The sequence below is a fragment of the Cryptomeria japonica genome, chromosome 11 (assembly GCF_030272615.1).
Source record: "Cryptomeria japonica chromosome 11, Sugi_1.0, whole genome shotgun sequence".
NCBI lineage: Eukaryota > Viridiplantae > Streptophyta > Pinopsida > Cupressales > Cupressaceae > Cryptomeria > Cryptomeria japonica.
This window is the reverse complement of record NC_081415.1, coordinates 685858902-685881134: the sequence shown is the minus strand read 5'-3', so window position 1 is coordinate 685881134 and position 22233 is coordinate 685858902.

Genomic DNA, 22233 nt, shown 5'->3' with positions numbered 1-22233 from the left:
ACTATGTATGCATGGGGACCATGTGTGCTGGCTATGCTATTTTTTTAGCTGCATCAGATAGCATATCAGGGGGTTCAGACTTTGAGCTATGGGGTCACACTGTTACAGGTATGGGCATTTGAGCACATAGCCATATGTCAACCGATTGTAGAGAGATAGGTATTTCCACATCAACCATATGTGTACTACTATGGGTGAGCACTGAGACAAGGTCCTTTCAGATACATATTGTATTGGCAACATGAGCTAGACAGATGGAGAGAGTTCACATGGAGGCCATATCTTGATTGCCCTGGATGGTCAGATGATAGTGATGAGCTACTATATTATAGACAGGAGAGATACCTAATTGGGAAACCAGTGAACTACCAGAGAGTGATTGAGATGTACCTGCCAGAGAGAGTTAGACGACAGTTTGGAGAGAGGCAATTTGTACCCAGAGGGATTGCACACTTTGCCCGATCTCACAGAGAGACAAGTCAGTGGGGTAGGATGATTCAGCCACACATAGCATATGCTGACTTCACACAACTATAGTAGAGATAGTGGGATTGGAGGTCAGATGTTGTGGATGCTAGGATGATAGAGGAGTATGAGCGATGGTTTGCTCAACCATGGCTAGTGCCATGATAGATCCTGATATTCCAGTACCTAGGAGACAGGAGGACTTCCCACTCACTGGAGAGGAGGGAGATGATGAAAATAGAGATGAGGACGAGGATGGAGAGGATGAGGGGGATGATCTGAGGATGAATATTATGAGCCAGATTTGGGTGATCAGGAGTCATTGCAGGATATACCCATAGAATCAGAGACAGCTAGGATAGAGGAGATGGAGATGTGTAGGGCTACCATAGCGAGTCAGCATGATCATATTGTGACATTAGAGAGATAGAATGCTATCTTGAGGATAGAGCAGGATTAGTTTAGAGCGGAGATAGCTAGACTTGCAGTGGCTCAAGATATAGCAATAGCGCAGGCACAACAAGAAGAGCAGAGAGTGACTTAATTTATTGGGTCGATTAGGGATGCTAGTGCACATGAGATGGCACAAATGTTGGTAGAGACCGGAGAGGAGATACACCATTGGAGGACACTATATGAGAGTGCAGTTCCACCAGAGCAGAGAGCAGCATCATATCGGGCACGATTGAGGACAAAGAGTAGGCCATGGTCTTGGTGGTCAGTGAGCAGCATGTGGGTGAGTGGACCTATGAGACCACCACAGCTAGGACCGGGGACATGAGGGACATCATCCTTAAGACATGGCAGGGATGAGGAGGACAGAGGGAGCACCCAGTGATAGAGGCACATGCTCCTTAGGATAGAGACATGTAGTTTGACATTTATGTAGTCAGCCTGTGGGCCATACTTAGGACAGACAGTCCAATTTTGTACTCCGATACTTTTTTGATATATGATATGATATGCAGCTAGATGATGGGATGCAATGTGTTATGGCTTATGTTTATGTTCCATGTATGGATGTCTTATGCACTGTCTAAGTCCTATCTTTGGAACATGTATGAATATATTTTTATGTGTTTTTGATGCGTTTATAATATGAAATGGATAAAATGCTTGATATAATGCAAATGCACTAACCAATGGATGCAGGATGCAGCTTATGTTTTTGGAGATTGGAGAACTAGACCGAACTGACTACCCAAACTGACAGAGGAAATGTTAGTAAGAAGAAATTAGACAGAGGACAGTTAGAGACGAAGAAAAACTTGCTTTCACTAATGCACTTTGTAGGTGAGAACCTTTATTTAATGTAGCAAAATGGATGCAGAGCATCATGGCAATGAAGGCCAGAGTTGAAACACAACCCTTTTTGCAAAAGATAGACACATCACACACAAGGAATGAGTGAAGCATCCTAGGGTGCATACATCAAGGGTTGAGGTATGTGTGGTGTTCACAAAGAGAACGTACTTATCACAGACACCCAATGATATAGTTCCCCTAGTTTGTGACAAACATTCCACAAATAGCAAACACAACAAAAAAAAGGACCATGAACCATCCCGGTTACTCTAAATCACTCAGTGACATCATCGAGCAACATAGGAACATGATCGAAGATAAATCAATAATTGATAAGACTTGCTAATTCCAACAAGTCAAACAAACATCTTGATCTTCATTGTCAAAAGTTGAAAGTGTTGATAGGACGATCATGTTGTCTGGTTTCAGGACATACCGTACCCTGTCTAAGACAGGACATAGTCTAGTTTTGAGCATACCACACCCTATATAAGACTCATGATAATGTGCCAAGGACCAATGATATTGATGTGGATTGATTGATGTGACAATTTTGATCAATTTGAATGTCTGGTTTGATTGAAAAAGTTCATCTGTTAATGCGTGATTTTAGTAAAGCACAATGTGTGATTGCGTGTCATTGGATGTATGCTCAGTGATTTGTCTATGCACAGAAGGGATATTTTTGTTTTGTTTGTTCAGGACTTTATTTGACTTTTTAGGGGTTTATTTCAAGACTTTTTCAATTTTTTTTGGATTATATCAGGACATTATTTGATTTTTTTGGATTATTTCTGGACATTTTTCAATTCGAAAGTTCCAGGGATTGATCATGACAAGGGTAAAATGGCTTCCGTACCATACACCAAGGAAACATGCAAAGAAGGAATCTCCACTTCCAAGGGTAAAATGGCTTCCACACCATACACCAAGGAATAAGGTGTTGTGCTAGTAGGTGTGAGGATATAAGTGTGATAAGCCCATAGTGCTAGATTCAACTGTACATGCCAATCTCAACCAGCCTCATTGACAACCTTTTTCAAGATCTTGCTAATGGTTTTATTTGATGCTTCGGCCTGACCATTACCCTGTGGGTAGTATGGACTGGAGAAACGGTGTTGGATGTGAAACTTTTCACAGAGTTCCTTGACATCTTTATTCCTGAATGGCCGGCTATTATCTGTGACTATGGCAAGGGGAACCCCATATCGGCATATGATATAATTCAGTAGGAATTTTGGAATTTGCACACCAATGATATAGGTCATGGGGATAGCCTCGATCCATTTTGTAAAATACTCTATGGCTGTAATGATGAACTTGTGTCCATTTGCAGATGTCGGGTGAATCTTGCCAATAAGATCCAATCCCCATTGAGAAAAGGGCCACGAATATATGATGGAATGAAGCTCTTGGGCTGGTGCATGAATGTAATTTCCATGGATCTGGCATTTGTAGCACTTCTTAACAAAATCATGAACATCCTTTTCCAAAGTGGGCCAATAATACCCAACACGAATCAACTTTTTGGCTAAGCTTAGACCATTGAAATGGCCCCCACATATACCATCATGAACCTCGCGTAAAGCCATTTGTGCTTCATTAGAATCCAAAAACCTGAGGAGGGTATGGTCAAAGGAACGATGGTAAAGGGTGTCGACAATGATGACATATATGGTTGTCTGTTGGATGAAGACCCGACATTGGTTAGAAGAAAGATTAAGTGGTAAGGTTTGGGATTTCAAATATTGATAGACGTCATTGTACCATGGGGAGTTAGGACCAACAAGAACACACATCACATCTGCTATCGGAATTTCAAAAGAAGGGACAAGCAACTGTTCGACCAAAAATTCACATCTGTCTATATTGTGGGGCAGATTTATGACAGAAGCAATAGTGGCCATCGCATCTGCCGACTTGTTTTGAATTCTGGGAACTTGACTGGAATGGATAGCTGTAAATTTTGTCTTGAAGAAATCTACCATGTGTTTGTAAGGAATAAGCTTTTTATCTTTTGTTTCATAGTCATCATTCACCTGACGGATGACTAACTGGGAATCTCCATAGACTTGCAAATGTGTGATATTCCAATGGACTGCTACTCGGAGTCCTATGACCAGAGCTTCATATTTGGAAATGTTATTGGTATAATGGAAAGTTATTTGGTAAGATTTGGGAATAGCATCACCTTGAGGGGTGACAAACAATATACCTGCTCCGGACCCAAACTTGGTATGGGATCCATCAAAATATAACTTCAATTCATTAGAAGATGTGAGAGCAAAGACTGATTCATCTGAAAAATCGGTTAACATGGGATGATCATCATAAATAGGAGCCTCTGCAAGTTGATCCGCTGTGACTTATCCTTTTATTGCCTTTTGCTCCATGTACGCAATATCAAAATCACTAAGGATCATAACCCACTTTGCTAGGCAACCTGTCAATGCTGCCCTACTAAGCAAGTACTTCAAGGGATCAATTTTTGCAACTAACAATGTCTGATGATTTAACATATAGTGTCGAAGCTTCTGTGTTGCAAAGACCACTACTAAGCATGCCCGTTCAATAGTGGAATAATTCAGCTTATAGCCTACTAGTGTCCGACTGATATAATAAATAGCCTGTTCTTTGCCTTTCTCATCCTGTTGGGCTAAGAGAACTCCTAGTGCCATTTTAGTGGCGGAAATATACAATATGAATGGCTTTCCATCTATAGGAGGCATCAGAATAGCTGGCGAAAGCAGATAATCCTTGAGAGTTTGAAATGTTGATTGACATTGCTCAGTCCATTTAAAAGTGACACCTTTATGCAATAAATGCTGGAAGGGATGACATTTGTCTACTAATTGAGCTATAAACTGGTGGATTGACTGTATCTTTCCTTGCAGACTTCTTAGTTGATGGAGATTGGAAGGAGGAGGCATATCCATTATTGCTTTAACCTTGGCAGGGTCTACTTCGATGCCTCTGTGAGAAATAATGTACCCTAGTAATTTTCCAGCTGTGACACCAAAGACACACTTCTTTGGATTGAGTCTAAGCTTGTAAGTTTCCATTCGATCAAAGATTGGGCCAAGGATGGCTAGATGACTATCTCTTGTGACAGATTTGCATAATAAGTCATCAACATAGTCTTCCATCAAAGTATGCATGAAATCATGGAAAATTGTCGTCATAGCTCTTTGATATGTTGCTCTAGCATTTTTAAGACCAAATGGCATCACATTCTAGCAGTAAGTACCCCAAGCACATGTGAATGCAATCTTATGTTGATCTTTAGGAGCAATACGAATTTGGTTATAGCCGGAGAAACCATCCATCAATGAGAGCATCTCATATCCAGCAGTCATGTCAACTATGATGTCTATATTTGGCAGTGGAAAATCATCTTTAGGGCATGCTTTATTGAGATCCCTAAAATCCGTATAGATTTTGATACCCCCAATTACTTTGCTAACTAGTACCAAATTTGAAATCCAGTCTGCATAATCAATGGGTCTAATAAAGCCCACGTCTAGTAATTTTTTTAGTTCTACCTTGACCAAGAGAGCCACCTAGGGATGCATCTTTTTGAGTTTCTGTTTGATAGGCTTGGCATCTAATTTCAATGGTGGGTGATGAAGGACTAATTCTGGATCAAGGCCGGGCATATTTGCATAGGACCATGCAAAACTGATCTTCTTCTCAAGAAAGAAATTGACAAAATCTATCTTTTCCTGTTTTGATAGAGAAGCAACAAAATGAATGACCTTAGGGTTGTCAGGTGTACCCAAATTTATCTCTTCGGACATTTCCACAAGCAATGTTGATTTATCCTGACTTGATAGGGGTATGTCCAATCTTCCACCTTTGGGGGCCTCAGAGAGGTTTTCACCCGTAGGTACGTTTTTTATTTTTACTTTTTCATGATCAGAGAGTGCCTTACGGTTTTCACCCAAAGACCTATTCTTTTGATTTTTTACTTTTTCTTTTTCATTTTTATGACTAGAAGATGGAGTTGACTCCCCAAAATATGCTGTAGAATCTAAATCGATAGCAAACCTTGCCTTATGATCACCTTGTGGTATGCCTTCCCATAGTCCAAGGAATTCTGCAATTGCTTCGTCATTTTGAAAACAATCCAATGTGAGTGGTTCTTGTTGGTCATGTTGGATAAGCTGAGGATAGACAAGGGGCATGTCATCATCAATTTTAAGGAGAGAAAGGGCTGAGATGGTAAAGATATAAACATTCATGGTATCATTGTCTGAACTACTTGTATTTGATTCAGAGCTTGGGTCCCAGAATGACTCTATTCAAGCATTAGGACATGTTTTAGGACGGGGAGTTATTTCATGTTTGTCTTCCATGGGCAAATCATCAGGGTCAAGGAAAACATTCTCAAGGGCATAGGAGCTAGAGGAAAAGGAACTCCAATCCCATTCATTGGAATTAGTTTCAGGTTGGATATCCTCAGGTGTTGTTTCATCATCAGAGTCACGCCCCTTTCCACACGTGGTCACTTTGGTAGACGAGGGTCCAATTCGCAATGGTACAAAACCTAACCCTAAAGTTGGAGGTTGCATCATGGGTATAATAGGTTCTAGCCTTCATTTTTGTCAGGGCCCAAGCCACTGCAGCCATCATATCCTTTCTTCTGCAGCATAGTAAATCCTTTACCATACCGCTCCACTGGCAACCTGATAGGTGGTGTCTTAGTTGGATCATTATAAAGCCAATCTATGACATCATCATCCAAAGTTTCTTTGTCAAGTTCACCCCATCTTGTAAATGTAGTGGGGGGCTAATATTGAATAACTACCTTAGGTTCCTTTTGCAACAAATGTGGTTTGCCATATGATTTTCAAGATATTGGTAAATTCTCAATGAGGAATGTTTGAGCCATTGAATACTCTCCGCATCCTTGGTCTTGTATTTTCAATTTTCCTTTGACAGCATCTAACAATTCATTAGGATCAACATAACTATGAGAGTGGGCCTCTCTATTGACTGGGACTTGTTGCTGTGGGGAATCCTTTAGGTTAGCACAAAATTGAAATGGATTAGGATCTCCCGGAATTGTTATCTCAGTCCCATTGTAAGCATATTTTAAACATTGATGATAAGTGGATGGAACTGCTTTCATTGCGTGAATCCACGAACGACCAAGAATCATATTATAGGGGAGATGAAGGTTGAGGACCTGTAGGAAAGTGTTTTCTGTCACTGGACCAACTCTGATAGGTAATAAAATCATCCCTTTAGATGGGCGCTCAACATCATCATATGCTTTGATTGTAATTCTTTTGGAAGAATCAATGTCATTTTCTGTATAACCAAGGCTAATGACTACCCTCAGGGTACAAATATTAAGACCTGCTTAGCCATCTATCAAGACTTGTCAGATTTTGCAATTATGGACAAAGACTTCAAGATGTAAAGGATCATTATGTAGGAGCTTATTGGGAGAAATATCGTTATCAGAAAATGCAACATTTTGGGAAACAACTAGATGTCCAATTCGGGCTTGAAACTGGTCAACATCAATGTCTGTCGGGATAGTGGACTCAATTAAAGCTTTATCTAGGACTGCACGATGCATAGGGGATATTTTCAACAATTCAAGGATTGATATTTGTGCAGGTGTCTTTCCTAGATGATCTAGGAGATTATACTGACTTGCAGGAGTTGATTTGGGAGGAACTATAGGAGCTCCTTTCAGGACTATTTCTGATCGACGAGTGGTGATTGTGCAAGAAGGATCTTGTCCCTTTATTCTTAGGGTGGAAACATACTCATTTGATGCTCAAAAAAAATTGATGACATTGTTATAACCAGTATTTGCATAATTTGCTATTTGGGTAGGGTTTGAAGAAGATGCTTTACCCTTGTCATGATCAAGCAAAGGAGTTTTGAAAATTGTATGATCAGTGTTAGAGGCCGCATTGGGTGGGTCTACCTCAATTACTCCTTGATCTAACAAATCTTGAATCATATGCTTCAATTGAAAACATGACGTGGTTTTATGTCTTTTTGAATGATGGTATTCACAATATGCATTATCATTCCACCAATGCAGCTTTACCAATGGTTCGGCCTTGATATCTGGTAACTTGATAAATTTTTCTTGTATTAATTGTTTCATTACTGACTCAATAGGCTCTCCCAATGGTGTAAATTGTCGAGGAGGCCCATCCCTCGATCAGAAAAGTTTTCATTGTTGGTTTTGTTGCTGACCTTGTTGTTGATTATATTGCTGAGTGTATTGTTGAGTATGTTGTTGGTATTGCTGCTGTTGAGTAATATTGCTCACTAGTGTTTGATTTTGTTCCATAGTTGACATATTAGGAGCACTCAATTTCTTTACTGTGAATGGGGGTTGATTTGCATTCACCGTTCTTGCGTCAACACCGTTCTTGTGTCAACAACTCCATCATTAGTGACGTTCTTGTTTTTATACCAAAATCTATTTCTGTCCCCTGAATTGTTTGTGTTGTCATTGTCTTTGTTGAGGTTAATGATTCCTTTAGCTACAAGAGCAATTTCAATGTTCATCCCTTTCTTAATGAGTTTCTCAATGGTACTGGGACTTTTCAATTTGAGTTCATACATCATTTTTGGGACCAAATTTTGGATAAACAAGTTCACTTGTTGTTCTTCAGGTATATCTTGGGAAGAATGACTATACAAGCTTTGCCATCATTGCAAGAAAGTTACTAATGGTTCACCTTGCTTTTGCTTGGTGTTGCATAAATCTGACATGGTCATGTCACTGTCAATGTTGAATGCGAAGTGAGATATAAACTTTTGAGCCAATTCTAACCAAGTCTTTATATTCCTTGATAGATGCGAATACCAATCCATGGCTTGTCCTGTGAGACTTCATGCAAATAAGCACATTAAATATGTTTCCTCATAACTCACTTTAGTACATGCCTCAAAAAATGCTCGAATGTGATCTTTTGGATTGCCATTCCCTTTATATTTCTCAAAACTAGGTGCCTCAAAATGCTTAGGGAAGGGAGGCATGTACAAGCTCTTGTCAAATGGATTAGGACATAAATCTTGATCTGTTTACAACTTCTTTGTTCCTTTGGTTTCCAATGCATTAGCTTGTCATTGCAACTTCTCAAGCTATTGTGCAATTGTGTCAGATTTTGGAGGTCCATCATTAATCTTGGTGGGTACTCTTTGTCGATACATCGTGTTTCCAATCGGTTGTTGATGCTCTGAAATTGCCATCTTTGGTGTCTCCAACATATAATGTTCTTGGTACACCTCTTGTTGCTATGGTTGTGCCATGCCTTGATATTGACCTTGTTGTTGTGCTTCTTGTGGTGGAATCATCGTTTGTAGCCTAGGTTGATATTGCACAGGCGTCAATTGCGGTTGTGAAGTATGATAACTTGTTTGTCTTGGCACATATTGAGGCACATGTTGTTGTTGATGCTGACGAATCAGAATTTGCTGACTTTGTGCCAATTGTTGTTGTCTTGGTGTAAATCCCATCATTTGCAAAAAGCTTTGTTTAGGAGGTTTTTGTTGTTTCTCCTTAAGATGGGGTATGGCACTTGCATTGACTTGCTATGTTGTTTGTCCAATCCATTGTGGTGGTTGCAAGTTTGCATTAACTTGTAGTGGGGTAGAAGGCGTTGCAACTTGTTGTCGAATGTGATATTGTTGTTGTTCATTGTTTGTTTGCACATTCGATTGTACCTTTTGTGTATTACTCAATTGTTGCAACATTTGTTGTTGGTGCAAACCACTATCTATAGCTCTTTGTGTCACCATTATCGAAGGATTTGTCACAATAGTTTGCATAACAGGTACTTGAGTATTTGGCAAATATATTGAACTTAATGGGACACAGGAACTTTGTTGCATTGTGGAATTATTTTGGACATTGGTGAGATCAGGCATTCCAGTCGTAAAGCTTTCTTGCATCTTAGATTTTGATCCAATTTTATGCATGCGAGGAACCACTTCTTGTTGAGGGACGACTGTCAATATTTGTGTGGTCCTCATTTGATCTTGTGTCACAGGTATCGTATTAAATAACGGATTATTTATTGTTTCAAATGGTGACTTTTGAGGAATAGTCACTGTCAATGCTTTTATAGCATGTTTACTCATCAAGGTAGGTTGAGTTTCTTGTTGCACATTTTCCTCACTTGGATGTGGAGAAAAACTTAACAGCTCACTGCCTTGTTGTTTTTGCACATTGATTTTCTCACTTGAGGAGGTCACATTACTCATCATGTCAAGATATTTTTGTGGGAACATCTTAAAGACCTTGTTCAAGAATTTATCCATCTTTTTGTCATCTTAGGATCTTTAAGAAACATATCAACATCATCGGATGCATTGAAATATGATGAGGAATCTGGTAAAACATTTGGATTTGTCTATTGTTGAATGCCTTGATCTGAACCAAATCCTTGTGAAAGAGTTTGTTCCTCATATAACATTTGAGTTTGAATGTCATGTTGCAGGTTTGGTTGATTCCAATCGAAAGGTACATTTCCCCTGGGTGTTGGTGGAACACTCCCATGTCTTGGTTTCATGGGTACAAACACTGGTTCATATAATGGAGGTGGTCCAAGTTGAACCATTTCATATGGTGGTAATGATGTGTTTGACGAAGCTTCAATTTGTACTGTTTGACTAGTTTGAAACTGTGAATTTGATATGTTGTCAATGGGTTGATACATTAGTTCGCCCATCTTCTTAGATTTTGACCTTGTTTCAACAGGCATGTCACTATGCAAATGCAATATTTTTGGAATTTTTCAAGGATAATATATGATATGCAACTAAATCCAAACTAAATAGATGAAAATGCAATCTATGGCAAGAAGGCAACCTATGTTTTTGGTTGTTTTTCAAGATTTTGACAAACTTTTTGGAATGCAAATCTAAAAGAGACCCTTAGGAAATTGAAATGATGTCTAGACCTCAAAGGACAAAAGGACCAAGTGACAAAAGGACAAAATGACAATGTCTCCCCTATGTGCTTGGATACTAAGCTAGGTTTGATGAAATGACATTGATGACAAAAAGATAAAAGTTTGATAAGGTCTAGACTTCCTAACAATGACTTAGGGTTTATTCAAAGATTTGGATTACTCAAGTATGACAAAACCTGGTTTTGACACTATATGCAAAGGGACAATTACTATGCAAATGACCCTAATATGATATGATAATGACTTAAGCTTAATGAAGGGACCTAGGGTATGCACATGCAAATGTATGACAATTTCAACCTAAGGCAAAACCTAAGGTTGAATTATGAAATGGTATTACTCTAATGCAAGAGGACACATGCAAATGGATGACCCTTATTGATATGCAAAGGAGTATGACCTAGGTGAAACCTAACCTTGGTACTTGACAATGAATTTGCAAAATGCAAACCTAGGATGAACCTAAAGCTAAGTGACATGAATGTTGAGACAATATTTTAAAAAATGTTTGACAACCATGTTTGAAGGTGTTTTGAACTTTGTTGAATGAAATACTCTTGTGTTTAACCTTGTTTTGAATCAATTTGTCTTGTTTTTGAAATGAGACACAACTCAACTTTTGACAAGCAAAGAAGACAAGATATTTTAACTTAGACTCAAGACAATCATGCTCATTCACACATTTCTTATGGTAGGTAAGGACAATAGGTACTTGAGAGGTAGACTCGTTATGAGATTCAAGGAGAATACATAGATTCTTGACCCCACGGGCTCCCCTCCATGGCACTCACTTCTCAGGGCAGCCAAGCATTAGTCCCCATGGAAATCTCCCCATGGCGAACTTAGTATCTCTTCCAAGTATCCGAACTCCTCCTTCTCAAGCAACTAGAAGGATTTTTGGCCTCTAAATACAAGGTGTTTAATAAGGATTTATGTTAAGCATTACTCCTTGGTGTCACGCAAGCGTGATTGAGACATAAGCCCACCAAGATACCAAACAAACGTAGTCGTGCAAGCACAATTTAGACCATGAGGCCCTACTTAGATGTTGATATGAGAAAGAGTCCAAGGGTCATCACTTCCCAAGTAACTGCAATTCTCACGTAACCCTTCCTTTAAAGCTTTCGCCCATCAGGTATTTATTTATAGTGAGTTAGAATGCCAAGGTACTCTGGCTATGCTCACTTGGGTCATTCCCTTCTCACGATTGTCACTTTCTTGCAAAAGAAAGCAAATGGTCAAGAAGGCAGGCCCTCTAAAGGTAACACACAATCCAAAACATGAGAATGGTATCGAAGATCTGGATTTTTTATCACCCTAAGAAGGATGAGAGCATACTCTCCTACTCCAATGTCAAACTCGACAAACAAAGCAAACACATGTTCATTCCATCCTACTTAGCAAACATACTAGGTGCCTAATTATGAATCACAAACACAAAGTTTAGTTGGAATATAAGGCAACCTGCAAAATCACTAAGTTAGGAATTTGGTTTGTTTGGTCTTTGACTAGCGAACCTGCATAAGATTTGTTAGTAGTTTCATTCTCATTCTTTGTCACACATAATGCCAAGGTTCTACACAAAGAATCAGTACCAAAGAAAACCAAAATGCAAGAACAAAATGCCAAACAAAGTAATTTGCAAGCAAAAACATTGATTTTTACCTTTGTTTCTGGCCTCACACAGGTGCAGAATGTCTTGACACAGGCGCAAAATGCATTGACATAGGCACAGAATGCATTGACACAGGTGTAGATCCCTCTGACACAGGCACAAATCCATTTGACATAGGCGTAGAAGTGCCCAGAAAGCCCTGAGTTACCCTATTTCTTGGGTTTCTCACCTACAAATCAGCTCAAAAGGCACTCAAAACATGGTTAGATGGTTAGTTCATGTCGGGTTCACCAAGAAATGTAGATAGGAATCTGGAAATCATCAAAGCAACATAAACATTAGCCTAGCTCAATCACGAAAACTAAATTGCAGTGCCAAATCCTAATTACATTCAATAGAGATGCATAAAAAAAACAAGACATTCAATTCAAATGCAAACCATCGCAAATGTGAATATCTCCTCCAGAAATCTCCATTGTCCTTCTTTCTCCTTCAAATTACTTTGTTTTGTGGATCTCACCTTCAAGTGCATAAGTATAATATGAAAGCAAGATTGGCAAGACGAGACGACAGCATAAGGGTACTAGAAGCATGATTGATTCGACCCCTTTTGATTGAAGAAATTCATCCAATTTATAGATAAATTGGAGAAAAGACAAGATTAGCATTAAGGTGATTCAAATGGAAATTCAAATCAAGAATAGAAAAATTATGACAAGTATATGATAAATTGCTATGCAAGGATTTATGAGAATTTATGACAAATTGCTATGCAAGGATTATGACAAGAATTTGAAATAGAAATAGACATTTAGGAATTTAGGAGAAATTAGAAAATTAAGTTAGAAATAATGACTTGGAAATCAGGAAATTGATGCAAATTAGGTAAATTAATTAATAATTTTTCATTCATTAATTAATTTACAAAAAGAGGAGGAATTAATTAGCCAATTAAATAAACATTTAATTGTGACAAGAAGACTTAGGATAGATAAATCATTTAACCTAGAGGGAGAAATGACAAACAAGGTTAAATGAATAAATCATGAAACCCTAGAAGATAAATTAGAAATGCAAGGACGATAATTAGGTCTTGATGTAAGATCAATTTGATCATGATTCTGACTTGATAAAAGACCAATGCTGATAAATGATTGAGATTGGTTGACAAATTGACCAAGATTGATAAATGCGCCAATTGACGAGGAATCAATGAATAATTGATGCCAATTGACATGATTGAGAAGGATGGCGATCGATGACAAATCGATCGCAAAATGACAAGATTGAAAAGGACAATGATCGATGACAAATCAATCGCAAAATTGACAAGATTGACAAGGACAATGATCGATGACAAATCGATCACAAAATTGATGAGATTTGACAAGGATTGATGGTGAATCGATCGCAAGATGACAAGATTGAGAAAAGGACAAAACCCTAATTCTATCATTGATTAGGATTGACGATGTCCAGAATGATGACAAATGAACACGCACATTGATACGACAGGATAAGGCTGACCAAAATCATGACTAAAGATTATTATCAACAAGACCAAATTCGGAATTGAGACAAATGAAGAATGCAGAAGAAGGACTCGATGCTCGCAAATGATAAAGACCAAGTGCACAACATAGGAGAAATGTTAATGCGATGCAAAAACCCTAAAATAAGGCAATGCGCCAATGTTAAAGTATGACTCCGCAAGCGTTGACCATTTTTAGACGTCTACAGTAGTATCCAGATATGTAATTCAAAGACATCAACAAGGCTTGTCCCAACATTGACTTTCCTTTACCTAACATAGATTTGATTGTTGATGTCATAGCTGGACATGTGATGCTATCACTCATGGATGGATTCTCCTATTATGATGAGATTGAGATCGCACCTAAAGACCAAGACAAGACCACTTCACATGTCCTTAGGGAACCTTTTATTGGAATGTCATGCCCTTTGGATTAAAGAATGGAGGTGCTACATATCAGAGAGCTATGATTACAATCTTTCATGATATAATGCATGTTTTGATGAAGTCTATGCAAATGACCTATTCGGGATGTCGATGACAAGAAGAATAATGCCACCCCCAAAGAACATTTTTCAGTTAAGGTCATTACAAGGGAAACTCCAATCAATCGACAGTTTCATCTCTCAACTTGCAAATAAATTTTATTTGTGCACACATTTGCAACATAAAAATATTAAGTACAAATGGGATGATAAATGCCAACAAGAATTTAATTCACTCAAATATTATCTCATGAGTCCACCAGTTTTATGCCACCAATCATAGGAAAATCCTTACTTCTCTACATATTAACAACAACAACAACAAAACTAGGGGTACTTTGGCACAACTAGATCATGAAGGGAAAGAATGAGCTATCTACTACATAAATCAAACCTTGATGGGTTATGAACTTAATTATAGTCCCATTGAGCACACACGTCTTGCCATAGTTTCTATTTTATAGAAATTGCAACATTATATGCTCACTCATAAGACCAAGCTCATAGTGAGAATTGATTCACTCAAGCACATACTCAACAAAGAAACTCTTATAGGTAGATTGGCTAAATGGGTGATGATCTTAAGTGAGTTTGATATTGAGTATGTCGATAGAAAAGCTATACAATGACAATTCACTGCAAACTAGTTAGCACATGCACTTATGATTGATGATTCTCCTCTCATTTTAGAATTTTTGGATGAATCCATCCTAACAATAAAACAATCCAAGCTATGACAACTCTATTTTGATGGATCTTTCACACAACATTGAGTAGGCACATGCATACTTTTTGTAACATCTCAAAGAGATTGAATCCCAAAGTCATATCAATTATCTTTTCCTTATACCGACAACATCTAGGAACTTCATGTTTTTGGTGACTCGCAGCTTGTAATCCAATAAACAAACAATGACTATAAGACTAAGGATGAAAACTGATGCCTTACAAGAAAATGGTGGATGACTTTAAGAGGTACTTTTTAGAATATTTGAGAAAATTCCTAGATACAACAATTGAGCTATGGATGTTGTGGCTACAATAGCTTCTTTGATCAACATGCCATAAAATATGAGCTTATATATGTTATTGGTACCGATTCCCATAGGTACAATGATATATTCTCTTAACTTCACGATAATACCCTTCTACCCAACCTTTCCAACAACTAATGTCATACTTTCTTTCACCAAATCTCTTGATGTGTCATCATTGACGATACCCTTTACCATGGGGGTCTCGATGGTACTCTTCTCAGATGTCTAGAAAGTGAGGAAGTTTACACCATGTTGCGAGAGGTTCACAAAGGTACATGTGGTCCCACTCTAGTGTTCAAACCTTAGACAAGAAACTAACAAGGGATGGTTACTATTGGCCTACAATAGAAAAGGATTCTTATCAGTTTGTTAAGAAATGCAAGCAATGTTAGAATCATGAACACTTGATACACACACCAAAGTAGGAACTCCAAATGATCACTACACCATGGCCTTTTTTTTAATGGGGACTCAATCTTGTGGGTAAGATTCACCCTCCATCATCCAATGGCCATAAATTTATAATAACAACCACTGAGTAAAACACAAAGTGGATCTAATTCATTTCCCTCACACAAATCACTGGTAAATAGATAGCCACATCATCCTCAATTATATTATATGTCGATATATTGTTCCCCTTTTCATCATCACAAATAATGGGTATCCTTTCAAGATTCAGGATGTTTATAAGATCTATAACAAGTTTCATATCTAACATTGCTTTTTTACCACATATTATCTCCAAGGCAATGGTTAAGTTGATACATCTAATAAAACTATCCTTAAAATACTTAAAAATACAATCTACAATGTTGGTCATGGTTTGCACATACAAATAAATCTTCCCTGATGGGCCTACCATACAAGTGTTTGTACACCTACTAGAGTCACAACCTACTCACTTGTCTATGGTACTAAAGATATCTTTCTCATTGAGTTCAATTTATGATCCCTATGGGTCTCCTTATATGATTTGGTTAGTGATGAAGATTACAGAGTATCCTAATTATAGGATCTGGAATTGCTAGATGGGTGCTAAGAAAATACCTTCAATAATCTCAAGGCATATTAACAACACTTGAGCTGAAGCTTCAATCATAAGGTGAAGCCTCACACATTTGAGGTTGCTATCTTATCTCTTAAGGAAAATCCCAAGAATCAATAGGATCAAGACAAATGAGATAAGTTTGATCCTAATTGGATGGGCCCCTACATTGTCACGGTAGTTTATTGCTCAAGAGCATATCAGTTATCCACCCATGAAGGTGAACTACTTGACGATCCTATCAACAAAATGCACCTTTGTAGATTCTACACATAAGATCTTAAAATCCCATTAAAAAAAAATAAAAATCATAAAACTAAAAAAATGGTCACCTTGATGAAAACCTAGCAAATAGGCGTCTCGTTTGACATAAAAAAAATTTAAAAAATAAAAAAAAGTAAAGAGAAATAAATTCGTCCAATAGTGAAAACCACTTCGGTGGTGCCCTAGGAAAGTACCATGGTGAAAACTGGGTAACTGATGCTATGTGTAAAGACTTTTAATCCTCCCACCTTTAGGACTTTGCATCATCCCTTCACTTTGCACACACTCACATCCTATCATGTCATAATAACTTTCTTGTCCCCATCATGACTTTTCATTGTTCTACCTAGCGTCATTTTTCCATCTATAATAATACTTTTGTCACCATATGCTTCATACATAATAATGAGGTCATATCTATAATTGGGGACATATCTTCGACCTAGTGATGGAAGTGGATCCTTGGCATTACATGTTGTGAGGAGCATCAATTTTCCATACCTTCCTTCTGTATACACATTAAAATGGCTATGAGCAATTAAATAAATATTTTATATTTATTTAATATTATTCTTCTATTAAATAGTTAATTTGAAAAGATTAATTTATTTAATTCATTTTTCTTGTCCTTCTATTAATTAATTTAATTGAAATATTGTATTAATTAATTCATCTATTCTATTCCTCTAATTAATTAAATATCTAATATTTAATGGTGATTGTCTTATCCTATAGTCTCAAATATTAAATAATTTCTAAATTATTTAATCCCTTTTTCCAACTCACCTTCCATCTCCACTTCATCTTCCCTTTGCCAACTAATCAAACATGTGGCTAAGCAAATTAATATATCTTAAATATTAATTCATCATTTATCTTCAACCTCCAAACTTAATGAAATATTGTGTACATACACATATTTCATAACCTCCTTCTATATTCTCTCCAACATCCCTACATCTTAGGAAGGACTTGAGTCCACTTGTCCTCTCATGCCTAACTTTTCTCCAACCATCCTTAGATTCCCTCAGTCAACAACCTAGTCAAGGTGAGATGAGTGAAACTTGTCTTCTCCTTCCCCCTTTCTCTCAACCTTCACCTTTTCTCACAACCATCCAAATCTATAGATTTGATCATGACCACTGATTTGCACCACATCATCTTGTCCTCTCAAGGTCTATAAAATCAAGAGTTTTAGTTGATGAAGAGTTAGACTTCAATTGAATTTTCAAGGCAATCATTTGTAAAACTTATGCATCCGTGAGTTTTAATCTTGAAGCAAATAGCAATTAGCATTTTAGCATAATCATGTAGTATTACATATCATAGCATTTGTGAACTATCAGTTATCAGTCCATTCTTCATATGCCATCTTGGAAGCTATCAGTGCTTGTCTAAGAGCACACCATCTGCAACCAGGAACAATGGAGTTAGGACACAATAAGACATAAACCATGAAGGTAAAAATAGTAATTTTTTTTTCATATATATTTCATGTAGTTTCATTGGTTGAGTTTGGATTTCCTAGAGCATTTTCATTGGTAGTTTGTGAAACTAACTTGTTGTAGGTAGCATTCTGAGGATGAAATTCAAGTCGACACATTTTGGCACCCACCGTGGGGCTCATGGACCTCACATATACCTTCAAAAATCTTGCAAAAGTAAAATTAACACATTTGTAATGTAGATTCATGCATGTGTGAATTCTGATAATGCTTTTGTTCAATAGGTTAGTGCATTTGCATCACAAGTTAACACATTAGCATCATAGGTTAGCGCATTTACATCATAGGTTAATGCATATGTCATGTAGGTTAGCGCTTTTGTCTGAAAATTTGCATATTTGCATTACAGGTTAGCGTATTTGTTAAAGAAGTCAAGTTTTTGAGTCCATAGAGAAGCACTTTTGTAGTGTAGGTTAGCGCTTTTGAGGTGAAAGATATTGCATTTATTAGAATAGTGATTTTGTTTGCAACTGACATAATTTTCTTGTAGGTCCAAATGTCCAAGAACTTAAAATTTTCAAACTACTGACATCCATGTGCAGGATTGTGTTTAAGGAAAATTTTATGCATTTCCTCACCTAGTTAACTAAAATCTCTATTAATATATCATGTCTTGCTCATTTAGTTTAACTAAGGGGATAAATTGATAGCATGCAACTTGCATTTTGAGTAAACTCTCTAAAATAGTTGCACGTAGACTTTTAAAAAGGCTAAAATAAACACCATGTTTGTTGGAGCAACATCTCCAAATAGAGGATAGATCACATTGCTATGGAAAGTTAAAAAGAACACTTATATTCCGTGTCTCGAAAGTGGTAGGTATATGTTGTCCCCTTAATTGGGTGATAAAAAATCCAAACCCATTCTTTTATGCTTTCTTTACTTTCAAGCAATTAAATCCTTTAGAGTGCCTTCCTTGAGGGGATCAGTGAGTGGGGAATGACCTAAAGAGGAAACAGGCTAATACCAAGTCCTTCCAATCCACTCTAAATAAATTGTGTTTATGATGAAAGTCTCAAACAACATGTGCTGATAAGTTCATACTGATAATATGTTTCCCCATAAACCCTATGGAGCATAACCTCTATAGGCTAGGAACCTTCTGTATTTACAGAGTTGAAAGTCTTTCATGTATGGCCACATGACTAGAAGCCTTTACTAAAAACCACTTGTACTAGTTGCCAAAATCCTTCTAGTTGTTGGTGCGGGAGGTCGGACCTTTGAAGCGGCTCACACACATACGGTTCTTAGTAGAGATATAAATTTTTCCATGGGGATTTTTCATGGAAACTAGTGCTTGGCTGCCCTAGAGAAGTGAGTGCCGAGGGTGGAACCAGTTGGGTCAAGCATCTAAATATCCGCTTTGAATAGCGTAGCCTTGGGGGAAACCCCATGTGAGATTCAACAACTATTGTCTGAGCCTGCCATAAGATTTGTACTTGCTTGTGCATTTTTTTTATTAAACATTGTGTCTTCTATGTCTGTAACATGTTCCAAATGGTCAAAAATTGAAGAAAATTATCATCTACGAGTAAGCAAAAATCCAACAAATTGCTGGAAAATTTGATCAAAAGAGTAATACAAAGGCTTTCCAACATTTGAAACACCAGATCAAACTAATGTGTCAAAACATCAGTATCAAAATACTTGTTGAGTATATTTGTCTCTAAACCATCACATATTTTCAAACAAGCTCAACAACTAGGTCGCTAATCCAACAGGCTATTCCTAAAATGTTTCTATAAGCATAAACATTCAACAAGCTATTGATTCAAACATATTAAGTGCAAAAAAATCAACATCATTGTAAAGTCTCTCATCAGGATAATCAAATCCTCTATCACGAAGCTTGATCAATTTATCCTATGTTCATAATCTTGGATATATATTTCCTATTTTGAACCTAGGTTATATCAAAATCAGAATTGCACCAACATTGGAATCAAACAAACTTGTAAACTATCAGATGCTTATATGACTTTTAAGTATCACCTTAAGAAAATAAAACACAGTTATAAAGATACTTAGAAAAGAATAAGATTCTTGTATATCAATCACAAGATCTTATGAAAACATAGGACATTCCTAGACCATTTTCATCACTACTTAAGTGGCCACGGTATAGAGTTTGACCAAGAAATTTTACAAAGACGTGTTTTTCAACAAAGAGATGCTTTATCACAATGAACAAACAATAGCAGTAAAATCAACAAAGCATATCTTCCTAAACCAATAATCACCTATTGACTTTATACTTTGGAAATTTCAATTTTTTTGAAATAATCACATGCTAGTTTGGAGTAGAGCTCAATACGAACAACTTAGAAAACAACAAAAACAAATGGAGGAAGTAGATAATCCTGTATTCCAAACTTTTGGGTATACCGTTGTTGACGAAGAAGCAGTCAATAATACAATTAGAGACCTTGAGCAAGATTTCAAATTTGATAGGCTAATGGAAAAATTGTTAGCAAAACAAAAAGAGAAATATCTCTTGATGTTGGCAAAATGTGGAGCTAAATTACCACAAGACTTTAACATAGAAAGCTTGAAACAAGATGCCGAGGCAAGTAACACGCAAAAAACAGATGATCCAAATGATGAAGATGTGAATAAATAAATTCATGAAGAGACAAGAAAAGAAAGGGATGACACAAGAAAAGAGCGTAGTGATAAAAGAACTTATGAAGAAACAAGGAGAAACTATATGGATAATCCATTGTTAAACCTTACCCAAGAAATGCAAACTCTACAACTACAGATGCAAGATATGCAAAATGGAACAAGCTCCAAGAAGTATTCATTAGAAGATATATGCCCATATCCTTTTGATAAAAATTTGAATATGGTTCCATTTCCACAACATTGCGAGATCCCTAAATATGACAAATATGATGGAAAATCCGATCCTCATGATCACATTAGGGAGTTTTGTACTATGAGCATGAAATTTGCCCACAATGAAACTTACCTGATGTGTCTTTTTCCTAGGAGTTTAAATGGACAATTAATGGAGTGGTTTTCAAGATTACCATCCATAATCAAATCTTTTGAAGAACTTGTGAATAGATTTATTTCACAATACTCCTACAATATAAGGAATGAGATAACAATGTTGGATCTATGCAATGTTAAACAAAATAATGTTGAATCTTTTATGATCTTCTTACAATGATGGAAACACATATTTAATAGGTATCCAAGAGATGTGCCTGATCAAGAAAAATGGACATATTCATTGATAATCTTATCAGTGAAATGAGTTATCAACTAAGAATGCAATGTCCTCCCTCCTTTGCCAAGATGATTGAGAATGGTCTAAAAATAGAGAACACGATGGTAAAGAAAGGAGAACTAAAACTTACAATAATTCCTACAACAACAACAACAATGACAAACCCAAGTTCTGGTCAAAGAATAGGAATGTTAGCAATGGAGGAAATGACGATAATAGTGCTACAAAACAACAACAACCAATTTTTAATCTATCAACTCAGATCCCAAGCAATAACAATCAATAAAAAAATAAAACCAAGTCCTTCTTCTCCAATCCTCGGAGGAAACTCACCAACATTGGAGAACCATTGGAATCAGCTTTAAAAACTTTGCTCGCTAACAAATTGATTGTTTTACCAGAAGCAAGAAGTTATGAACCACCAATCAAGACAAATTGGTGGAATGACAATCATTTTTGCAATTACCATCAGAATAAAGGACACCAAACAAATGATTGTCAAAGATTGAAACACCTTATCCAAGATCTAATCGATAATGGAACTATCATAGTGGATAGCTATAAGACAAATGAATCACACCTAGCTTTCAAAACTCCACTTCTGAATTATGACAAAGGTGAACCATCCCAATTAAAAGATGACAAAGGAAAATCCAAAGTAAATTACACTTATATATATGATGATGTGGTAAATGTTATCATTGTTAAAGATAATCCATCTTCAGAGCCAATCAATGTTATTTCGAGAAGAAAAGAAAAGGTTACCTTTCCAGGTATAACAAAAGACCC